Raw genomic sequence first — 9,611 nt, 5'->3', positions numbered from 1 at the left:
TCCTAGGAAGCAGGCTAGTCTCATGGTACAGCAAGAAACAACAAACAGTTTCCAACTCAACGGCCGAGGCTGAATATATTGCTGCTGGAAGCTGCTGTGCTCAGATCTTATGGATTAGGAACCAGCTACGAGACTATGGCTCTGTATTGAATAAAATTCCTATTTTATGTGACAATACAAGTGCAATAGCCATCACCAACAACCCTGTGCAACACTCGAGGACAAAGCACATTGACATCAGGTATCATTTTATTAGAGAGCACGTCATGAGTGGTACTGTTGAACTATTTTTTGTTCCAACAGAAGAACAAATAGCAGATATTTTTACTAAACCACTTGATGAATCCACATTTACCAGATTAGTTGGTAAATTGGGCATGTTGAATAGTTTTAGTGATTAATTTAGTTAATATCTGAGATCTGTTCTTGAATGAATTTACAAATGAATTTTTTATAAATGAAAAATTCATTTGCAAATTTATTTTATCATTTTATCATATTTCTTGCTTATTTCTATGGAATTTTTATTATCTTATCTTATTTATTTACTCAAATTGTTAATTTTAATGTCTCAGAATATTTTATTTTCTCTAAAAATATTTTTCTATGAATTTAATTTGTTAAAATTCAAAAGAAATCTATTTTTGGACTGAAAATATTATTATCTCTGAAATATTTTAATTATTTTAATTTTGTAAATATTTTCTGAATTTCTACTATTTATATAAGACTTTATTTCAGTTTTCCATATTTTCTGTACATATTTGATTGTCTTTCTACTGAAATGACAATCGGCAAGACAATTAAAATTGTCTTACTGAAAATTATTTCAGTACTTACATATATACATATTAATTCTGCTTGTAAACGTTTTATTTCCAGAATGACAATCGGCAAGACAATTGAAATTGTCTTGCTGAAAGTCATTTCAGTATATAATTGTCATTTTAGTGTTTTTCAGTATAGTTTTATACTGGCAAGACAATCGGTATGACTATCAATTGTCTTGCCAGTTATAAACATTATATATATATATTTTTTCTTTTATTTTATACTGGTATGACAATCGGTGTGACAATCCCGGATTGTCATACCAGTTATACTACTTAATCATTTTAGTGGCTGTTTTAATCTTCATCAGTTCATTTTCTTTCAAAATTTCAACAGTCTTCTTCTTATTTCTCTCTCTCTCTCTCTTCGATCAAATTCAACTGCCATTGTTATTTTTCTTGCTCGAGTTTTTACTCAGCACACTCTTCTGATATATACATACACTTATATACATACAGGAGTGAAGTGCTGCCCAAATTTTTTATTTTCAGTTATTTCTCTCAATCATTTTTTTCCCAAAACAATCTGTTTGTTTTTGTGTTTGTTGAATTTGGCTAGTTTTAATTTTAATTTCAATTTATGTTTTGTGTCTTTTGGTTTTTCAAATCTGTGTTTGTGAGTTAGGAATTTTAACGAGATACATTCCTGTCTAAATTTTTCGATTATAATTAATTTAATTCGAATTATTAAATTAATTTAATTAATTCGAATTTTCTTAATATTATTCTTAAAATTTTGAAAGTGTGTGTCTTATTATTATTTTAAATGGCTCTCAATTTCCAAATTGTCGCACATAATCAGGTTGGTTATTTTAATCCGGAAAAATGTGATGTGGAAAAATTTAAGCCTTGGATTAGATTTTTAAATGACCATTCGATTGTTAGCTCTGCTATTAAATCAAATGTGATTTTAAATGTCGATCTGCTTAGACTGATTTGCACAACCTCTACTGTGGCCGATGATTCAAAATCTTTTTCATTCACCGTGGCAAACACACAGTATGTGGTTGATGAAACAGTAGTCAATCAAGCGTTAAATTTTCCATTGGACAATTTCTGTAATTTACCCTCTGAAAATGATATCACAAACTTTTTCCATGCTATTCACTATCAGGGGGTGATCAATTTAACCAAACTTTCAAAATCCAATTTGGTGTCTGAATGGGATATTTTCTTCGATACACTTTCTAAAGTGTTTGCCAACTGCACTAAATCCAACTTTCACAACATCACTTCCACTCTGCAGTATATTGGTCTTGCGGTTGTTTTCAATCAAAGGATCAATTTTGGCAAACTACTTTTTCCCATTCTCTTGAGACGTCTCACTACTGCTTTACGTGATCATTCTACAAATCGTAGGGTATCATGTTACTATGCTCGTTTTCTCATGCTTATAGCAGATCATCTTCTCACACCTGAACACAAAGCCCTTTTTGCTAACTCTGCAGTAACCGAACCCCCTCCAGTAAGCAAAAAGATTTACACCCGCCAAGACACAACCTTTAAATTTATGCAAGTTCCAGTACTTGTATCTGTTTTCATGGCCACTTATATTCCTTTACCTATTTTCAATCTTCTCGGTCATGAACAGCAACCTCAACCTCCAGTGGTTCAAGCCACCCAGGCTCCTCCAACATCAGATGCTCTTCCTTTACAGGTAGTAATTCCTCACTCTCACTCCATTCCTACTTCTGTTGAAAGACCCTCAGTGGTTGATAGGGCTGACCATGAAGTTGTAGAACCACAGCTTCAATCCCAGGTCATAGAGCCAAACACAGAGTCACATTCTATCTCAACCTCTCCCCCACTGTCTAAAATGTTACCCAGAAGGTTAATAGGAAGTAGTGCATTGTTAAATGTGAGTGAACCCTCAGCTCTGCCTCCTCCAAAGAAAAGAAGAACTTATACTGAGGCATCTGAAAGCCCATCCTTGTCCTCCCAATAGGACATGGACTTTGAAATGGCCAATAAACAGTTACTAGAGACATTCTCTCAACAGGATGAATCTATTGAAATTCGCCATAGGGTCATGGCATCTTGTACTGAGTCAAGCACAATTCCATTACTCACAATGGAACCATACATACCCACAGATGATACTCAGGACACAGAGCGAGGAGTGCACATAGAGTCTGTTACAGTGCCTGCCATAGTTACGGCAGAAGAGCAGTCACATGCTTCTGAGGGAAAATCTGACTCTCGGCCACCCTTAATAGAGTTATTTTCTCCCCTCCCAGATCAAACACCTCTGGCTCCCTCACGGATTCTCCACTCGCAGATTTATCTGGAGAAAGTGGAGGGCAACTCGGTCAATCTATCCCTGAAGCAATTCAGACATCAATTTCACATGGAATGATAGGTTTGACTGAGGATCGGGACTCGCGAATTCCCATTGCACCACCACTGACCTCTCTTGAAGAGGCTAGGGTGATTTTAACTGCAGGTACAGAAGAACAGCAACAGGAAGACTCCTCACGAGCAATTATATTGAGAGAAACACAAGCACGTGAGGTGAGTGAACCAAACACGAGTGAAATTCAGGTGAGAGCACACACAGACACTGATACTGTAAACCTGTTAGCTCAAATTGCTGCTCTAAAAGAAGAACTTGCTAAAAACCAAGCTGAAGCTCAAGCATTCAAAGCACAAGTGGTTGAACGGTCTTCTTCTTCCACCTCTGTCAACAATCAGCTGGCACTCATACGGAATGATATCTCAGATCTCAAGAACACTGTCACACCAAAGCTCAATTCCATTCAGGAAACTCCAACTTTATCAGCTGATGACATTTCTGACTTCTGCTCTCTACATACAAGGATGACTTCTCTTGAAGATTTGGTTGAAATGAATCATTCACTGGATTCCTCTAGATTTCTGAAGATAGAGACAGGTATGGAACATCTGAATGAAGGGATGAAGCACCTGTACTACATGATCAAAAATTCTCACTATCCCAATGAAGAACAAAGGACTTACTTTGAAGGGCCGTCTGGTGGAGGCTCAGGCTCGGGAGGTGATGGAGGTCATGGAGGATCTAAGGGAAAGTCAGTAGAGGATCCCTCAACTAAGGGGGAGAAGAAAGGGAGTAGTGGAAAGGGGAAAGAAAAAGATACCTCTGCTGGGGACAAAGAAAAGGCTGATGATGTCTATTACAGTGGAGAACAGGATGACTTTGACATTTTTGACATTCCCACTGAACCAGTCTTGGAAGATAAAGATGGTTTATTTGAAGCTGAAGAGGAAAGTGATTTTGGAGAATGGGAAGAGGAAGTTACAGTGGATCCTATCTTTGAGAAAGAGTTTCAGCAGCAGCAGTCAGAGATGAAAAGAAAAGAAGCTGAACTCAAAAAGGTCTCCCAGATCATTGACATGAGGAAAGACATACAAAGAACAGAAACTCTTCAAAAGCAACGTCTTCATGACATTAAGGCTCAAGAAAGGAGAAGAGATGTCAGACTGAAGATTGGTGAGAAATGGGATGAAACTAGGAGAGTACTTGATATGCCTCAGTTGAGCACTAACAATGATAGACAGTTCCTACATCTTCTTGACAAGCTGGAAATCTCAAATCCTAACAATGACATGTACATGAATGCTATCAAGACTGAAGTCTCAAGGATCACAGCTGCTTTTGATAGATCCCTAAATGAGATGAGCATTTTTGTATATTGTCAGAGTGAAGGATCTTTCAAGGTGTCACTTCATCTGTTTGAGAATCGTTCTTTGTCAGAGATTTGGGTTCTTCTCAACAAGGTAAAAAGAAGCTCAGAATTGAATGAAGTTCTTCGAGAAAGGCTTAAAGAGTTTGCCAGCAGGGCTAGTCCTCAAGTGGTCAACAATCCTCATCAGGTGAGATTCTTTAAGTCTGATTGTCTTCAAATCTGTCAGCTAGATGTACAATCTCTTAAAGACTACTCAGCTAAGCATCTGGTCTGGATGAAACATCATTTAAGAACTGCTGGATACTCATCCATGTTGAAGACTCAAGCTGCTGATTTGATTCAAGCTTATTGTGAAAAGAATATTAAAAGGTACAATCAGATCAAGAATAAGCTGAAGTCAGTTGGAGTTCAACCAGTCAGACCAGCAAGCTTCACTTCAGAAAAGGATCGTGTCTTTGACAAAGAGTTGCTTCAAGATTTAGAAGAAGGTGAAGTCAGAAGAGAAGACAACTGAAATCAATTAGCTCAAAATTCAATGTAATATGATTAGAGCTTTATGAATCAAGATAGTCTAATGTAGTTATATGTTCAGGCTAGAGGAACATCTATCTTGTATTCACTTGTAAATTTCTTTTGGAATCTGGAAAATGTTAAATATAATCCAGAACTTTTCTGCTATTTACTTTGCATTACTCTTTATATCTTTTTCTTATTTGTTAGTTGAGTTATCCTCTAGGTATTTGTTGTTTTTGTCTAACAAGCAAATAGGGGGAGATTAAAAGGCATATGGCATAGCCTATTTGTATATTCGAGGATTTAACTCAACTCAAATAAGAATGTAATAAGTAAATAGTGGATCTATCGTCAGAGAGATCTCACAGAGTAACATCTGTCAAAGGGTTAAGAAACATTATTCATCTACAGACTTGAAGACTTAATTCACTGGAAGAAGCTCAAGAAATTGATCAAGCCTCAGTGATACAAATCAAGATTGTGGATTTAATCAAGTGACAGAGATCTCGTCAGGGTATCAATTAATTACAAGGATTTAGTCTGAAGAAAATCAAAGTCAAGACATGAAGAAACGTCACGGAAGTTAGTCACTCATGAACCAGACAGTACATCGAGTGTCAACGTTGAAGTGGTGGAATTGATTCATATATTTCAGTGATTTTCAGAAGATATTCAGAAGAATGGATGCTGCTCAAGATTAGTATTAATTCTCTATTAATTAATTAAGTCATATAATTTAATTAAGAGAATAAATTCTATCTGCAAAGATTAATTTATTTTATTAATTGAATTAATTGATTAATTAATTCAGAATTAATATTAAGGTTTTTCAGGTTTTTAACTGATTTAAAATCTGTTATTAATTCATAAAGACAACTGATTGTATTAGTATGACAATCGGTATGACAATCAATAGTCATACCGAAAGTCATGCTAACTCAAAAGGATTGTCTTAACAGATTTTTTATTACATTAAAATCTATTTTTAATTCAGTAAGACAATCTGATTTTGAACTACTATGACAATCGGTATGACAATTGATAGTCATACCGAAAGTCTTGCTAGTTCATTCTGATTGTCTTGCCAGCTCAAAGAGATTGTCATGCCAATACACTCTACTCGACTGTTGGATTAAATAAAAGCAGCAGAAGACATTCAAAAAATAATAAACATACAGAACACACAAGTCAAGAGAAAAAGAAGTAGAAAACAAAGGCAAAACATTTTCATTTTTCATCTGCTTTCTTCAAGATTAAATTTCTAGATTGTAAAGTTAAATCCAATCAACTAGAAATCTTTATCTTGTTCTTGTATATCAATCTAGCGGATTAAAATCCCTAGAACTTAATCTCAAATCGCATTTAGCATTTGATCTTTTAATTGCAAAAATAGAAAAAGTTCATGTCGAATTTATTCTAGATTTGTAATAATTGATTTGAGATTAATTCCTTGTAACCGATACCGTAGTTGTAACACCTTTCAAGTTTAATAAAAGTTTTATTTAACTTGAATTTTGTTTCACATTTTTATTCCGCATTTTATTCGATTAAACGGTATTATTTGCATTCAACCCCCCCCCCCTTCTACAAACAAATTGGGACCTAACATCCCCCGAGCCGCTGGGATGGGAACCTGCTATTTTTAAGAGCATTTTTATACACATGCATAAAACTCCGGGTCCCTACCCCGAATGAAGATGAACTCCTAATACCAACCCCGGAGAGAGTTCAACATAAAGACGGGAGAATTCTTGGCATCAGCAGGGAATCCGCAACCATCTATATTAAAGGTAAACGTATACAGGGGGATTAGTGGACTTCTTAATTTTGAAGAGATGGTGAAAAAGCTTAAAGGTCGGAAAATTACCCTTCACGTGGCAACAAGCAAGGAACCAGGATGTCCACTTAACCGAATTCGGGGCCAACTGGGTAAAGGGAATCCCGTAGACATCACGACAGAGGGATTTGGTAAACTGGTGAAGGCTCGGCCTCATGCTACGCAGAAGTTCTAGTGGGATGGCTACCCAACCCCCTCGGGCGGTGATACACCCTATCATGAGGCTCGGGCCACCTCCATTCCATCCCCGAAGTGAAATACTGCCTTAACAAGGTCATCTATCTGACTAGACGTGTAAATGCCAAGGTCAAGGTGACGAGGAGCAGGGGCATAGCTAGTCCCCGAAACATTATAGAACAACTCATCCATTCGGGCCTGGTCGTAAGGCTCTTTCCCTATCGGCCTGTAAGCATCAGATAGGTCTCTAAAGTAGTAATCATGGGGGGAGTGTTCTCCCGGGTTTGTACAAAATAATGATCTATATCTACCCAAGACACGTCCTTTCGGCCCAACGTCTGTCCGGGGTGTAAAAGGAATGTGGGCAATTCCTCAACTACCGGCTGCGAAGTACGGGGAGGCATGTTATCAGGTTCTGGAGAAGAGTCACTTGAAGAATGGTCGGGGAAACTAAATTGAGGACGGATAGATCTACGGTTAAGGTTAGCCAGCTATTTAAATCTCCTGATCATATAACTACCCAAAGTCTATGCCATTTCAGATACAAAAAATGAAGAGGAAAAACAAGACTCGGAAATAAATAGCTTCGAAATCAAAACAACCAAAGTATGTCCTATATCCTATACATATAAGTATACTTACACTAAAACACGAAGACCAGAAATGAACAACAAGCACAAACCCAGTGTTTGCAGAAATCAAACCCCCTTTTCTTGCATATACACAAACCCGAAAAACAAACCCAGTTTTATGCAACAAAACCTAAAATACACGAACAAAAAATCCAACACAAATAACTATTTCGTATATTACATATCAAATCTGGAACAACGAAATTAAACCAACAGTTGTATTTGAGAAACAGTTACATGCATTAGGAAAAACTCGCATACTCAGTTCATCAAATCAAGTACAAGTACAACAAAGAAAATCAAGGAAAAAGTGAGAACTTACAAGAAAGCAAGAGAAATAAAAGGCTTCAAGAAATAAAGCTCCAAAATTCGCCTTGAAGAAAAGCTCGAAGTAATTTTTAGGTGTTTGTGTTTGCGTAAAGAATGAAGAGAAACAAAGGGGTGGGTTTTATTTAAGGAAGTAGGGTAAAAACCCACTCAATCGCTGAAAAATCGTGTCCGCTGAAATGGGACACGTGGCGAGATCCTGACCGTCCGAAAAATAACCACAGCAGTTAATGATTACATAACTGTAATTATTTAACAGGCACGACTTTCGAGGAGAAAAAGAGGGGGGAACTGCAATGTTTGATATATAAATATACATATATATATATATATTCTTACAAAGAACTCAACCACCGAAAAATGACAAAAATCTGTACACCAGTCGCTCCCGTACTTGGCCAGTCAAATCAAAGGGCCTACCAAAACACAGCATCGGGGACTTGTACCCAACAACACCCCGGGGTTAGGGGCCATAAATCAAGGAAAAATTCAAAAAAATTCCAAGTTACAAAAATCAATGGGCCTACCCAAACACAATCCCGATGAGTTGTACCCAACAACACCCCAGGGTTGGAGGCCATAAACCAAAGAAAAATGCAAAAATTTTCCCAAGTTACTGAAATCAAAGGGCCCACCAAAATACAAACCCGAGGACTTGTACCCAACAACACCCCGGGGTTATAGGCCATAAATCAATGAAAAACGCAAAAAAAATAATCTAACCACAAAAAGAGCACAACTTCGGACTACAACACTACTCCCCCATCCGGGTAAACCTACATAAGGGAGTGGGAGGCAAATGATAGGCCATAAGTAAGTAGGCCCAAAAGAACATTACAAAAGCTCAAGAAAAGAACACCTCAGGCCCAAACTGAAGTGGTCCCCGGGACACGTGGCAGATAGTCAAAATGTCAATTGTCCCATGTTACCAAAAATGGAACAACAACATCTCAGCCGTCCACGTGTATGAATCTCAAGGCACCCCGCTGCAAGAAGGACAACCGAGCCCCACTGGCAATCTAAATCATCCAATCATACATCTACAAACCCCTAAAACCCTAAATTTGGGATACTATAAAAGGCCCCAAAAAGGGGTTTTAGGGGTTGAAAAATATCACACCTGACACACCATTGTATATATTTTTATATAGTTCCTACTTCCCTCTTCTTTTTCAAGAAACCTCATTTTTACTCTCACATCGGAGTTGCCGCGAGCACACAAACCCCTGAGGTTCTATTTTGCATAAGCCCCCACACCACAGTTTAACTACACACCGCCTGCCACGTGGATTGGGCTCGAGCTCGAGTGAGAGAGGAGAAGACCGGAGAAGAAACAGAATTATCAAGAAAAGTAAAACCTTATTTTCAGGTCAGGTCCAGAAAATCGCAATGATTCAGGTTGATTGATCGACAAACAAACTGTGCCCCTGTAACTTGGAAATAGGTTTGGGCCGGAACCCTAGATCTTTAAGACACTTAAGTTTTAACTGAACAAACAAAGAGATACACTACTACAAAGAAAATTAAAAAAAAAAACAAGATTTTAGATACCAGCGAGCCCAGTCATAAACCCAAAACTGGTGAGGAACAAGCCCACTTTCGTAAACGCGAAACAGGCACTAGTCAAATTTCT

The sequence above is a fragment of the Apium graveolens genome, chromosome 3 (assembly GCF_009905375.1).
Source record: "Apium graveolens cultivar Ventura chromosome 3, ASM990537v1, whole genome shotgun sequence".
In the NCBI taxonomy this organism is placed as follows: Eukaryota; Viridiplantae; Streptophyta; class Magnoliopsida; order Apiales; family Apiaceae; genus Apium; species Apium graveolens.
The sequence above is the reverse complement of the archived record's forward strand: the minus strand, read 5'-3'. Positions refer to the sequence as shown.